Below are 13,559 nucleotides of genomic sequence, written 5' to 3'. Positions count from 1 at the left end.
GTGAGTAGTTGGAAGGAGAGGTGCTGATTTGGGTTTTTGGTCTATGCCTGTGCTCAGCACTCAGAAGGAGGATTAGTCGTGGCTCACACTGTCAGAATAAATTAAGGCACAATGACAGCAGTATCTTAGAAGTAAAATATTCTGTATTAGAAGTAAGAAGAGATATTAAAGACTTCGGTGGTTTGGATTGTTAATTGCAGGATGTGTTAATTGCAAAGCAAGCAGCACAGCCTCTTACATAAACTCTAGTGCCCATAGCTTACATTATGAATGGCAGGAAGAGTACATAGGACATCATCTTGATGAAACCAAGGCAAACATCTAAAACCACTTAAAATACTCCTCTGGAACCATCTGTGGTCTCCCAGTTGGTCCCAGCCCTCTCTGAAAGCATTGCCTGGCTTTTGTCTTTTACGCTTGTATTAGTTGCTTCCAACTTTCTCATCAGCCTCATCTATAAATTCAGACTGTTCTTAAATAAGACTGGTGCCACACAAAACCATTTCTCCCATCCCTGTGCACTGTCTAATGATTATTCCCTTATCCCTTTATATAACTGAATCAAGCCTGACACTTAAAGCACTCCCTTAAGGAAGTTATTGAATTTAACAGGGCTGAAACCAACAGGGTTCTAGAGAAATGCTCTGAAAACCTGGGCAAGAAAATATCCTTCTGATAAGTTTCTGAACCACCCTATAAAATCCTGTGGCAAGAATGAAATTCTGCAGGATTTTTTTTGCCCATAAAGGCTAATTATGAGTAAATAGCCCCCATTCTTTTATTGCTGACCCTAAAACTCAGTGGATGCTGCTATCCTGATTTGTCTTTTCCAAGCAGAAGGATGTTTTGGCTCTGTTCCTTAATGATTTGTTCTCATTTGGATCGCAGGTGGAATTTTGTCTAATCCAGAGCTGTGGTATAAAGTTCTGCCTTAAATTTCTCCTTGACAGGCTTCTCCTTGTGAGTTCCCTGCTTTTCCATGGCTCCAACAGTGTTGGCTGCTTGTCCATCTCTTTTTCCCCCTTTGTTTTGGACTTCCGAAGGAAGTTTAGCTTATTCATCCCATTTCAGCTCAAGGGAGTGATAGTGGATGGGAGAGGAGAGGCAGAGGGAATACAAGGCACTATGACACAGAAACGGGGCAAAAATAATTCTCCCAGATTTTCCAATCCTTCTCCAGCCTTTCCAAGCCAGGAAAAAAACAAAAAAAACCAAAAAACCCCCAACAAATCAGCTCTCAGGAAGAGATGTTTTTCATCAGACAAGTGGGATTACAGAGTATCCAAAGTGTTGATGCTCCAAGAGATTTTGTATTGCCTTGCCTGCTAATTCTCCCAGGAGCCTGTGCAAATATTCTTGTGAATGAGAACTCCGAAGCTCCTCCGCTGCCATTTGCAATTCCTTTTATTCACACTGACTTTTTCTTGCTGAGATTGCTCATACAAAGGGCAAATAAATATTCAAAGTGCTCATGCCTGAAATGCTCCTGCCAATGTTACGAAATGCTCTTTTTATTATTTTTTTTCTCGGCGCATTCCAACAATTTCAACTGATGAAGCTTAAGAGAAACTCCTGCATGGAAAGGGAAGGTGATTCTGTAAGGGAGGAGAAGGATCACGTGGTGGTATTAATGTCACTACACACTCACCAAAGGGAAAAAAGCGCTGGCAGTGACTGGGGACATCCGGATATTAATCGAGGAGCTGAAATGAGTTCATTTAACACACAGTAAATGTTTCATCCTATTGACTTGTTTGTATGTGTGTTTTGTTTCGTGCTCTTTAACAAGAGGAGAAGGGGGAAGAAAAAAAAGAAGCAGCCAAAATACTTGCTGTAAATAATTCAACTCGCTCTGTTCTCTGTTTTGGAGTGTGGATACAGTGCCTGTGTTTGGAGATGTGGTTCAGGCTGTGTCTTACACTTGGCTCTCAAAGCTATACCTTAAACTTGGCTTTCAGCTCAGTGTGATGTGATCAGAGATGACATTGAGTTCTTCCTGGGACAGTGTAGGTAAAAAAGAGCTGAAAGGAGCTGTCAAATCGTGGCTTGGCACAGCTGAGGGACCCAAGTGGCTCTTTGCATCAGCAGCACTAATGCATCTCCAGTCAGTCCTCAGCTTCCTCTCCCAGTAACCTTGAGCTGGGAAGAGCAGAACTCCCTGAGGAGACCCAGGGAGTTGTCCCAAATGCATGACATCACTCTGCATCCTTTTCTGTTGGTGGACCAAAGTCCTGGGCTGCCCAAAACCTGCTGCCTAACTGGTGTCAGCTGTTTCTTGCCATCCACCCCACGACACCAGGCACAGCTGCCTCAAGCCATCTCAGAAAAATGGCCAAGAAAATATTCACTGTGAGGAAAAATTTAAGGCTTTTTTTTCTCTAAGTAGTAGATAGAAAGTCAGTTCCATTTCTGGAATTGTTTTTAAAATGACTCTTACTCAAAGAATCCTCCCTTTGAAGGATCCAGGTCTATAAGAGGTGACAGAGGTGTCTTGTTTTGGCTTGTCTGTGAGGTTGCTGGCCTTTGCAAGAAAACCCAGGGCACCCAAAATAAATCTCCCCTCTCCTATTGCACGTTCCCCTCCAGATGCTGAACATGTGATCTGTCACCCCAAGGCTGGACGTGTCCTAGACCATTCACCGAGTCCCTCGGTACGGAAAGGAAGATTTAACACCTTGGCTACAGCTGGATCATCAGAGACCACCTGAGTCCCCAGTAAATCTCCATCCTGGGCTGCACCAAGAGGCTGGCAGAGGCACCAGGTATGTCTTTTGAGGTGGCAAAGCAGAAATGAGGCAGCTGGTGGCCAGCAGCATGCAGCCCTTAGCTGGAATGTCCTTCCTGCTGGGGCCAGCAGGTCCTACCCTACTTGTCCTTTCTGCTCGTCGTCAGGCTGAGAGGGTTCTCTGCTCCTGGCTCCACAGAACTAATGGATTATGGCAGGTGGTGGGAGGAACAGGAAAAATGGCAGCCTGGTAAGGTCTAAAGAGACTATCTGAGCAACTTAGGGTGATCTTCCCAGCATGACCAGTCAGGCCAGGTCTGGCAGGGCCACACCATTCCCTCATTACTGTGCCTACTGAGAACTCAGATGTCCGACCTCAACTATCAGTATTTCGGGTTTCCAAGGCAACCCTAGCTTTAACAGCCTTCATAATGACATCATTTGGTTGAAATGAGCATGCATGATGTTTTGATTACCACTGGAAGTATAAATTAGGTTACTCTCCCCACCCCCAGCCACTTGAAAAATAAATGCACTGGAGGGAGGGGGAGATAAAAAAAAAAAACCCTGAGAGGAGGGTAAATGGAAAAATCAATTTTTACATTAATGGAGTCCTCGTTCAGCATTTCTTCTCTTTATAGATTTAGATAACAGTGATATCTTGGTTTCACAGAGCAAAGAAATTAATTACTTACTAATGGTGCAATTCAGAAATTAATTTATGTTGTCCATTTGAATGTGTCATTATTAATCAATTTAAAGGAAGAGGCCTGTAAGCAGCACCATCTGAAGTGACTTATGTTGCCAGAGGAGTCCTCCTACCCCCTTCTTTCTAGAAAACACATCATTCCTGCTACCTGCGAGTTGTTGTGCCTTGAACTGCTCTGGCATCCCTGATGCAATAAAAAAAAGGGCATTCCTCAGGCCTGATGGAGGGGCTCACCCTCGATGTGTTTCCCTAGGCAGGGACCAGTGTCGGGGTGCTGCAAAGATTTTAAGGCTCTTTTTGCATTTATTTCAATTCCTGGTGTGAGGTTCAATCCTTTTTGTCCCATTAAAAAGGCAACGGACAGAAAGAGGATGCTGTCCCTGGAGGCCTTGTGGAGATGTTTTGTTGCTGAATTACCAGCACATCTTGGCCAAATCCTGGGGTTTAGCACACCATGTGCTCCCCAGCGGGGTCAGGATGGGGCAGCTGCCTTAGGAGGGTGATAATTAAATTGTCACAGATCTGATTATCTGCTTTGTACTGCTGTATTTAGATGGGAAGAGGTAATAAATTGCACAGGACTCTTTCTGAGTAAGGCTGGTCCCAGGCTGGAAAGGGGAATCCCATATCATGCAGTAAATCACGAATAACCTAAAAAGCGCTCCTTGGAACCCCCAGGATTTCAGGATGTCAATGGCCTTCCATAGCCAGGCTTTTCCCTGGCAGGCAGGAGCCTGATCTAATGGTTTACACTGTTTGTGTTATTAATATCTCCAAAACCTTGGATCTGCCACATATTTCTGTGTGTGCTCCTTGGGGCAAAGGGCAACACTGAGGACTTGGGAAGACAGTCTGTGTTCAAATCCTGTTTGGGCTGCTGGGGAAAGGCTGGGATAGCCATTCTTTCCTGTAAACACATGTTCCGAGAATCATGGAATGACTGGGTGGGAAGAGACCTTAAAAATCACTTAGTTCCACCCCCCTGCAGGGACACCTTCCACTATCCCAGGTTGCTCCAAGCCCCATCCAACCTGGCCTTGGACACTGCCAGGGGTCCAGGGCAGCCACAGCTTCTCTGGGCAACCTGGGCCAGGGCCTCAGCACCCTCCTAGGAAAGAATTCTTTCCTAACATCCCATCTTAACCCTTCCCTCCGTCAGAGTGAAGCCATTCCCCCTTGTCCTGTCACTCCAGGCCCTTGTAAATAGTCTCTCTCCATGTTTCTTGTTGGCTCCCTTCATATTGTCCTGTTAATTTTGATGTTATCCCACTGTAAAACAGAGGGACGTGAAAGCCCGCAATTTGAGAGCCTTTTGTGGTATCTGTATTTATATTTATATACATGTTATTTCTTTGCCCCCCTCCCCTTGAAGTACCACTCACATTTAACGTCTGCTACAGCAATAATGCTTCTTTATTAGGTCTGGAAAAGTTTAGACATGCGCTGATGGCAAACCAAAGCCCTTATCTGGCTTAAAGGGTTTCAGATTAGTTTCACATTCTTCCTCACTGTTTTGTTTTTCGAGCCAATTACTGCCCTGCTGCCCACACCAGGCACATTTCAGCCTGAAAGTTCTCTTTGTTGAACCAAAACACTTTCCCCATGAAACGCCGAGTGACGAGGGCTGGAGAGGAGTGAGTAGCAGGTTGCAGAATTAATCAAGAAATCATTTAGCACCTGTAAATAAATACTTGTATCCAAAGTCTTCGGGTTTTTTCTCTGCTTCTCCTTTGTTCTGGATAAATCCCTGGCTTCTGAGCAGAAGGAGTGAGGAGAAGCAGCTGAGATTTCACTCTTTGGTTGGACATTGTGCAGGAGCAGATTAGGGAGCATCCTCACCCTCCCTTTTGGCACCTCTGCTTGGGGGTCACCAAATTCTGACAGCAGGAGGTAAGCCAGGCTGGAAGATGGTGACAACATCCCTCTGACTGCTCCTGTGCCTGTGGGTGAGAACAAGACTTCAGCTCATCCTGGCTTGTGCCTTTTTGGAGCCAGAGAAAGCCAGAAGATACCACAGACTTTAAGTCATACCTTGAACTCCCTGAACCCATAAATAAGTGTTGGTTTTTGTGTGTGTGATTCCTGCCATGCAGCAATCCATTTCTCCCACAGTCTATAAGCCATGAGATAACCTTGGCAGGGGGTTGACTGACTGGGCTCTGGAGGGTTTGATGTAGGAATCAAACTTTTATCCACTGCTAAGCAAAAGCAAAAACGAAAAGGCAAAAAAAAAATGTTTGTATATATGGCATTCAAAATCTTTTTGCTTTCTCTGATGTAGGAATTGAGAGGGACAGATAAACCCAAGTTGAAAACCTTGACTTTCAAATGTTTAAGGCTGATCAACTCCACCTAATTTTCAGAATCCTTGCCACTTTTTAGGATGAGAGAAGAAGAGTCTGGGGCATTGGCAGCCTGAGTTTTATTAATTTCCCTTCTCTTTCCTTCTCCCCTTGTCCAATAACCACAGAATATGCTGGGTATGTTATTTTCTGGTGCCCTAGACTTGCAGGGAGTCGTGCCATGGTCTTTTATTTTTCTGCTGACAGCAGCTCCACAACATGGAGCTCTAGGTCCTTGATTGCCCTCACTGCTACAACCTGCTGAATTAATTTTAGACTTCCCTCACTCCTGAGCTATGAGTGGATGGCTCATAAAAGCCCTTGTGGGATGACATGTGCTGCTCTAAGTCTGTCTTGTCCCCAAGACTGCCACAGCACGTGGTAACTGACCCCAAAACACACAGGAGTTACCTTCCTGCTGGGCAGCTTCTGGAGAGCTGGATTTGGTGCCATCCCTGCCATGGGACCACAGGCCCTTTATAACCCAAAAAGCCCAGATTCTTGTGATTCTGCAGATGCCCTTATAAAACAACCCTGAAAGGGGGAGGTGGGGATGGTGTTTGCTCAGTCTTGCTTCTCTTTAGCTCTGTTATTTTCCTTTGCCCGATGCAGAAGGATCTCACATGAATTTTCACAGCTTTGTGGTGTGTTCCACCAGTAGTCTGTGCCACAGGGAAGGGAGCAGCATGGCTTGGAAGTTGAATCTCTCCTCTAGAAAAGATCCAGAGATCCCTTGCACCTTCTGTGTCTGGTTGAATTTTCCAAAATGCAACCTGTGTGGCCACCTGTAATAGAGTCTCAAGGCCCTTGTAAACCTCCAGCTCTGGCAGCTTCCCCTTGTGTTGGGTGCAGGACTCGTGGCTGGTGTCACACATACAAGGAAGTCAATTGTGATGTTAAATGGGGGAAAAAAGGTATTCCCAAAATTGTGGCAGCATCCTCAGTCACCTGGAGAGAAGGGAATATGGGGAAGGGCTGCGAGCATGGGGCTGCTGCTATTCCAGCCTTCTAGCAGAAAGCCTTTGAGAGGCAGGGCAGATGCATGGAGGGTGAGGGGGGAAGCAAAAAATAAACCACAGCAAGCCCTACCTGGCAAATTGAGCCTGGATCAGCAAGAGCAGGAGGCTGCACCTCTTGACTCAACTTTTCTGGAGACGGCGGGAGTGGAAGTGGGTTTATGGTCCTTGTGGTCTCTCTTTGCTGTTCTATTAAATCAAGGGGTGTCATCCTGATCGTCTCCTCATGCAATGGGTGTCACCATTGCTGCAAGGAACAGATCCAGTGGAGCCTCATCTCCCTAATCCCGTGGCCCCAGGACAGCTGCAGTGGTGCAGAGCAGAGCCCTGTGACAGGAGGCCTTAGGGCAATTTGCTCCTGAGCTGGAGCTAATCCCTAAAGATGGTAACTGGCTTAAAACCTGAAAATAGGGTCTTTTTATTCCTTCCTAGCCATTTCTTTCTCTCCTTCTACTCTTAACAGTGCAATCCACAGGCTCCTCACACCTCTTGCCGCAAACCAGTTTCCCTCGCTCCCCAGGTGCAATATTTAACCTATCAGGTGTTATCCAGTGTGACTGCCCGAGGCCACACCTCGAAAATAAGAGCTGAGACCCTTAAATCAGGCTATTAAAATGCGGGAACAAGATCTGCAGTGCAACAATAACAAAAAATATTAACCGCCTGCCAATGTGTTGACAGATGGGAAGAGAGAAGTCCACTGTGAATCCCCCTTAGGACAGGGCTGTCCTCTCACCCCGCTGTGATGAAATCCCCTCACTCATCTTCAGGATGGGTGTGTGTAAGACACCACAAAACCTCCCAGCAGCATATGATGCTCCACAGGTGCAGGAGCCAGGCGGGGGAGGATGGAGATAACATCCTGGAAGCACATCACTTTTTCCTTTTCTATAACTTAAATAACTTGGGTCCTTGAAGGCTCTTCTGTTCCGGTGCTGCTCTGGATTCCCATGGTCTGCTCTTGCTTTCCAACCACTCTTTCCACAGAGTTCCTGAGTTCAGCTGTCAGCACAGACAGTCAAACCATCTCCACTGCCTGCTGACAATTTTTCTGAGAAAAAGGTGTTTGCCAAGCCAGTCACTTAAATCCTTTCATGCTGCTTCCAAGGGCAAGGTCCCACTGCAGCAGGACAGCAGCACATGAACTTCATCTGCTAAGAGGCAGGAGGCAGCTCTAACACTGTTTTGGCCCACACTGCTAATTATTTTGAATAAAATGGGCATCCATTCAGCAGATAACTGGCTGGAGCACAGCGGGCGGCTCAGCACCAAGTGATGGGTTGGTACAGCAGCTGCCAAGAGCATCAGCCTGATTTGCAGGTTCACAGGTCTGTGGATGCAACTCCTCTTGCTGGGAGGGGAGGGCGGGGAAGAGGATGGCTGAAGGAGGAAGGTGGTTCAGCTGGAACCTGGCCCCTTGGAGTGACAGTGATTAATGTTGCATACTTTGCCACTAAGTAGGCTGAACATGTGGTAGGTGTCTACCAACGCTTCCTCTGAAGGCACTTATCTCATAAAAATGAGTTCTCCGGTGCATTTGACAAATCCTGATTGATTTTCATCCTGCCCACCTTTCTGGTCCCTGCCTCTCACAGAAATCACGGTGTACGTGAGAGTTTCCTCCAAGACAAAATCGCCTCTGGAGCAGCGAGAGGAAGAGCTGGGGCAGCTCCCTTTGACATGGATCTTTTTTTCCTGGCACACATCCCACTCTACCTCTGATGCTAAAGTCCTCTCCATCTCTTCAGTGCTGTCTAGCTCTACCTGTCAGCCAATTAAGCTACATCCTTGAAAAGTTTTAGCACAAACTCACTGCAGTGCAGCTCCTCCCGCCCCCAGCACTTGCAATGGGATGGAGTTACAGAGGGACACAACTGCACCTGCAGGGACAGCACTAACTGCCCCTGAAGGATGAAAAAAACCTCTTAATTAAGCACAAATGGTCTTAAGTTCAGAAGCTGAGCAAGCTAGGCTGGGAAGGGAGAAGTCAGAGAGATAAGACTACTTTCCATGGGTGAGGTGTGAATGGCAGCCAGGGAGCCTTGTTTCCATCTGGGATTAGGACACAGAGCAGCCCGAATCCAGAAAAGAAACAAATCATAGGATTCCAGAATGGATTGGGTTGGAAGGGACCTTAAAAAGTCATCCTGTTCCAACCCCCTGCCTCAGGCAGAGACACCTTCCACTATCACAGGTTGCTCCAAGCCCTGTCCAACCTGGCTGTGGACACCTTCAGGGATGGGGAATCCACAACCTCTCTGGGCAACCTGGGTCAGGGCCTCACCACCCTCACAGGGAAGAATTCCTTCCAAATATTTAATCTAAACCTGCCCTCTATCACTTAAAACCATTTCTCCTTGTCCTATCACTCCAAGCCCTTGTGAAAAGTCCCGCTTATTCTGATAGCAGGTGCTGTATTTTCACGTATAAACCTTACAATTTATCCATGAGAAGAGTCCTGTGATGCAGTAATAACCCAGATTATCAATATTCAGAGATAATGTGAGGAAAGCTTCTCTCTGGCTTGTCTGTCTCCTTTCATCTCATCTGAAGCTCATCTACCTCTGTGGTATTAGGTAGTCCCCATGAACAGAGCACTCCTTTTCAAGCACCAGCACTTTCAAATGAGTTATAGACCCTCAAAGTTACAAGATAGGTGCAGGAAAATACAGCATTTGCAAAGCATTCTTCAATTGATAAGCAATTTGGAGGTAGAGCACCCCCTCTGGGAAGATGCAGCAAAGGAAGCCCCTTCAGAAAATGAAAGGTACACATGTATCCACTTAAATGAAATGATCTTGTTAGGGAGGCCTAATTGGGCTGCCTTGCTTAGCCCACCTGTGAGCAGTTTTGTGGCTGTAAGAGCTTATAAAAGTAGGAGTGGGACACTCCCAAACTTTTCTGCTTTGTTCTGGCAGCTGAAGTTAGAGGAAACTTGAAAACACAGGATAGCAGGTAAGAAATATCTGGAGACTGTGGATGTGGGAGCAGATTTGAGTGAATTTGTTTCTCAGAGCACTGTTACTCCTAAAGAATTCTTCTGTTTTACCTTGAGATGCACATGGAAGTGGAGAGGCTGAGCTAGACGCAGTGTTTTTGGAGTTCTCCAGGGATGGCTTTTCTCTCACAAACAAATACCTTTGGGAATGAGCTTGGATCTAGGGTGCTCTGTTGCAGGATGCAGATGAAACAGCGTTTATTGCTGTATTGCTAGAAGGGATTAAATGAAACATGGAGTAAGAGATGCTTACCTGAAGTGATAAGGCTTGGTAAGTGGCACAACTCTCGTAAACCTTCTTTAGAAAAAGGACTCTGTGGTGTGAGCAGGGCTTGTTCTGGGGGTGACTTCAGGGTGCTGTGTGTCTGCAGTGCAGACAGTGGGAGGGGAAAACTCTGCATATGGAGAATGAAATCAGAACAACTAATTCTTCAGAGATCACTTACTGCCTTAGGAACACTGGTGTTTAGTGACCAGGTGAAGCATGTGAATAAAGCCTGCAAGGGCAGGTTGGATGGGGCTTGGAGCAACCTGGGATAGTGGAAGGTGTCCCTGCCCATGGCAGGGGAGTGGAATAAGATGATCTTTAATGTCCCTGAGAGCCTAAACCATTCTGTGATTCTAGGATTAATTTTTTAACTACTGTAAAGTACCAGGGAAGGAGCAATCTGGGGCTGGACCCTCAATCTGGAGTATCCGTGTCTATTTTGCTGCTTGGAGCTGCCTCCCTGGGGAGAGAGTGTGGGGAGCTGCCTCAGGTGCTTCTGTGTTCTCCCAGATGAGATGATGGTTCAATCTCAGCTCCAGTGTGCAAGGTTAGCCCAAAGCTTTGGCTGTAGCTGTTTTCTGGATAATGTTAGTGTGCTGCTCATGTTGGCTCAGGGTCCTGGTCTATTCTTTTCCCTTTTGTCTACCTACACATCTGCAGGTAAAAATATTGCATGTGCTGTAAAAAGGCTGCTGGGATGAGCTTTCTGAGCAAATGGCTGCAAAGACTGGAGCAACTAACTTTCCTTTTTATTAGAACTCTGCCTCTTCTGAATTATATCACAAAATACATTAGTTTGGATAAATTTCTTTATGCTGTGTATCATGGTATTCTGCTTTCCTCTGGAAATGAATGGTGGCTTCTGCTGATCCAGGTCCCTGTGGGCACCCTACTCTTGCCCCTGGATCCAAGACCTTCCTCTCTACATGGGTGGGAGCCTCCTGTCCCTCCCTGTTGTTGTGCACAGACAGGAATTCTCTGCCTGAATGGGCAATCAGCTCAAAACCCTGCATGGAGACCAGCAAATTGAGACTCTGTGGCCATGACTGAAAGGTGGATTTGGGAGAAATGGTTGTGGATGCCCAACATGTAGTTGGATTTTACTGGTTTACGTGTGGTAGCTGTCACAAGGTTGGAGAAACTTGGATGCTTTTACCTCTCTGGGGTTCAAGACAGACTCTCATATCTTTTCATTGGTAGTTTTTTTGGCTGCTGCTTGATGTCCTTGTTAAACTAATTTTGTGGAGATTCCCATCCCTGCTCCAGGCCCCGCTGCTGATAACAGGGTTGCCTGTATTTTTTGAGGCTATTTCAGCCCTGCAGTGACCAGGCCAGACTGTTTGCAGCTGCAAGTTGCTTTTTTAATACCCCCGCCCCTCTTTTTCTCGTTCAGCATTAAGCTACCAATGCAAAAGCTGTCAGTGGTAGACTAATAAATTGAGTTTTCCTACAGGAGCAGGGATATACCCTCTCAGCCATGAATATCCATGTGATCCCAGCCATGAAAAGTGGCGTTCAAAATGCAAGATGGTGAAATCTTTTCATTAAAAAAAGAAGTATCCAGTTGGACTGACTGTTGCTCTCTCTTCCCTGCTCCCCCCGAGAGCGCTCGGTGAATTCCCCTCTGAGCAGATCTGTCAGTTTGCGGTACTTGGGGCAGCACTTGTGATAATTTATCTTCAGTTATTTTATTTCTGCCGGTTTCTAAGCTAATAACAAGTGATGAGGGCTCATCTCCTGCTCTGGGCACCTTCCCATTACTTAACTAACAATTAATAAGGCAGATAATGGAGTGTTTCTCCCACACAGGAATAAATACTGACTCTATTAAACTGCGGCAGCGCAGCATCTCCAATCTGTTCAGAAACTGCAGCCAGTGCACAATTCAGTGCCCTGCTTAGAAAGAGCTGTTTTTCCCAGTGTGCAATGTGAAGACTGGGCTCCATTTACTGTTTTCTGGGCTGGATGGGGGAAAGATTCTTGCCTGCTTGGACTAAGGGACCCTGCTCCAGCAGCACGGTCACCCACGGCATTGCCCTGGGAAAGCTGTGGCCACCCCATCCCTCAGGGATGCTCTGGGCCGTGGGGAAAGGGACTGTGTGAGCCCATCCGTGGGAGGTGGTGGGTCTGTTTGTTTGCAATACGCTTCTCTAATTGCTGAGGCATAGGAAGGGTGCTCTGTTATTACAGTGTGTATGCAACAAAGTAAATACATTAACTCCACATAAACATTTAGTTGCTGAAAAGCCTCTAATTAAGAGTTCTCACCAGCAGGCAGCCAATTACTTATCCTGGCAGCTTCTTCTGTCCCCTCCCTTGCATGTCCTGGAGGAGGGCTGGGACTTGCAGCATGTTCTGGAGGGTGAGGAGGAGGATGGTGGCTTCCCTGGGATGCCACAGAGCAGACCTGTACTCCTGCACCCGGTCCCGTGTGCTTTCCCCAAGCCTGTAAACAGACTCCATGCACCTCCTGCAAGAGCCACAGGCTGTTGTGTGAGATGAGGAGGAGTCCTTAGAGGTGGATGCACTGTGCTGGCATGGCCATCACACCTGGGAACCTCTGACATCCCTCTGTGCCACCAACCCTGTGCTCCAGCATCGCGTAAGCTGGACCACAAAGTCCCTCAGTATGCGACTGTCCTTTAAAATATCCTTCTTTCCCCTCTCCTCCTCCTGCCACTGAATCTTTCAATTGTTTCACCTCAATCTGTCCTTTCAAAGACTAACCCCTGCAGAATATTGCTGGTGGCAGTGCATGCTTTTTTGACATCCAGAAGTGTGCTAGACCACTGAGCTGCCATTTGGAGACATCAAATGATTCTCGTGGCTGTAAAATCCTGACACTAGCCTTGAGGGCTGGAGGAAGTGGATAGTCACGAGCTGAAAGCTGCCCCTTTGAAGTTTGGGATTTCTGGAGATGTCATCTTTTATATAAATCACCAGCCAGGTTGCTTTTCATTTTGTTGGAGTGTTTTTCTTGTCTAGATTCTTAGAGAGCAAGACCTTCCTTCAAGGCACGAGGGATGATGAGAAAGATATATGAGCCCAGATGCTTATGCATTACATATCTCTTTGAAATGTAATAGTTCAAATTTTTCAGAACTAACAATATGCTAACGCACCGGGTATTTGTACACAGGGCTTCTCTCCTGGATGGATGTAAATCCAGAGTTCCCTGATTCGGGGGGGGGGGGGGTGTGGAATCTATGCTTGGCCTGGTTTGAACTGTGCCAAAGCTAGGCATGGCTTTGAGTTAGAGGTACTTTCCCTAAGCCGTGGAATGGATTGGCATCAAAATCTTGTGCTCTTTGTGAAAGGGCTGTTTTGCTGTCCCCATTGAGTGGGGACAATCCCTGGTGGCAGTGGTGGTGTGGGAAATGCTGGCCTTGAACAGGAAACCTCTCAGTGCTGTTTTCAAGCCCCTCTGAGCATCACTTCTTTCCAGGATTGGTGGAAAGACTACCAAAAGCAAAATCACTTAAGCAAAGTAAATGACAGTGT

General features: G+C 46.6%; 1 long non-coding RNA gene across 1 annotated transcript in view; it reads left to right on the top strand.

Annotated features, from left to right (window-relative positions):
- Positions 1-13,559, top strand: part of LOC113987833 — a 110,183-nt gene that overhangs the window by 4,312 nt on the left and 92,312 nt on the right. The window contains exon 3 of the long non-coding RNA XR_005563738.1: positions 2,587-2,762. This is a non-coding gene — a long non-coding RNA (uncharacterized LOC113987833). The remainder of the gene's footprint in view (positions 1-2,586; positions 2,763-13,559) is intronic.

Source organism: Pipra filicauda, unplaced genomic scaffold, assembly GCF_003945595.2.
Source record: "Pipra filicauda isolate LSUMZ 115617 unplaced genomic scaffold, ASM394559v2 scaffold246_size1145428_pilon, whole genome shotgun sequence".
Taxonomy (NCBI): domain Eukaryota; kingdom Metazoa; phylum Chordata; class Aves; order Passeriformes; family Pipridae; genus Pipra; species Pipra filicauda.
This window is presented reverse-complemented; position numbering and strand designations above follow the sequence as displayed.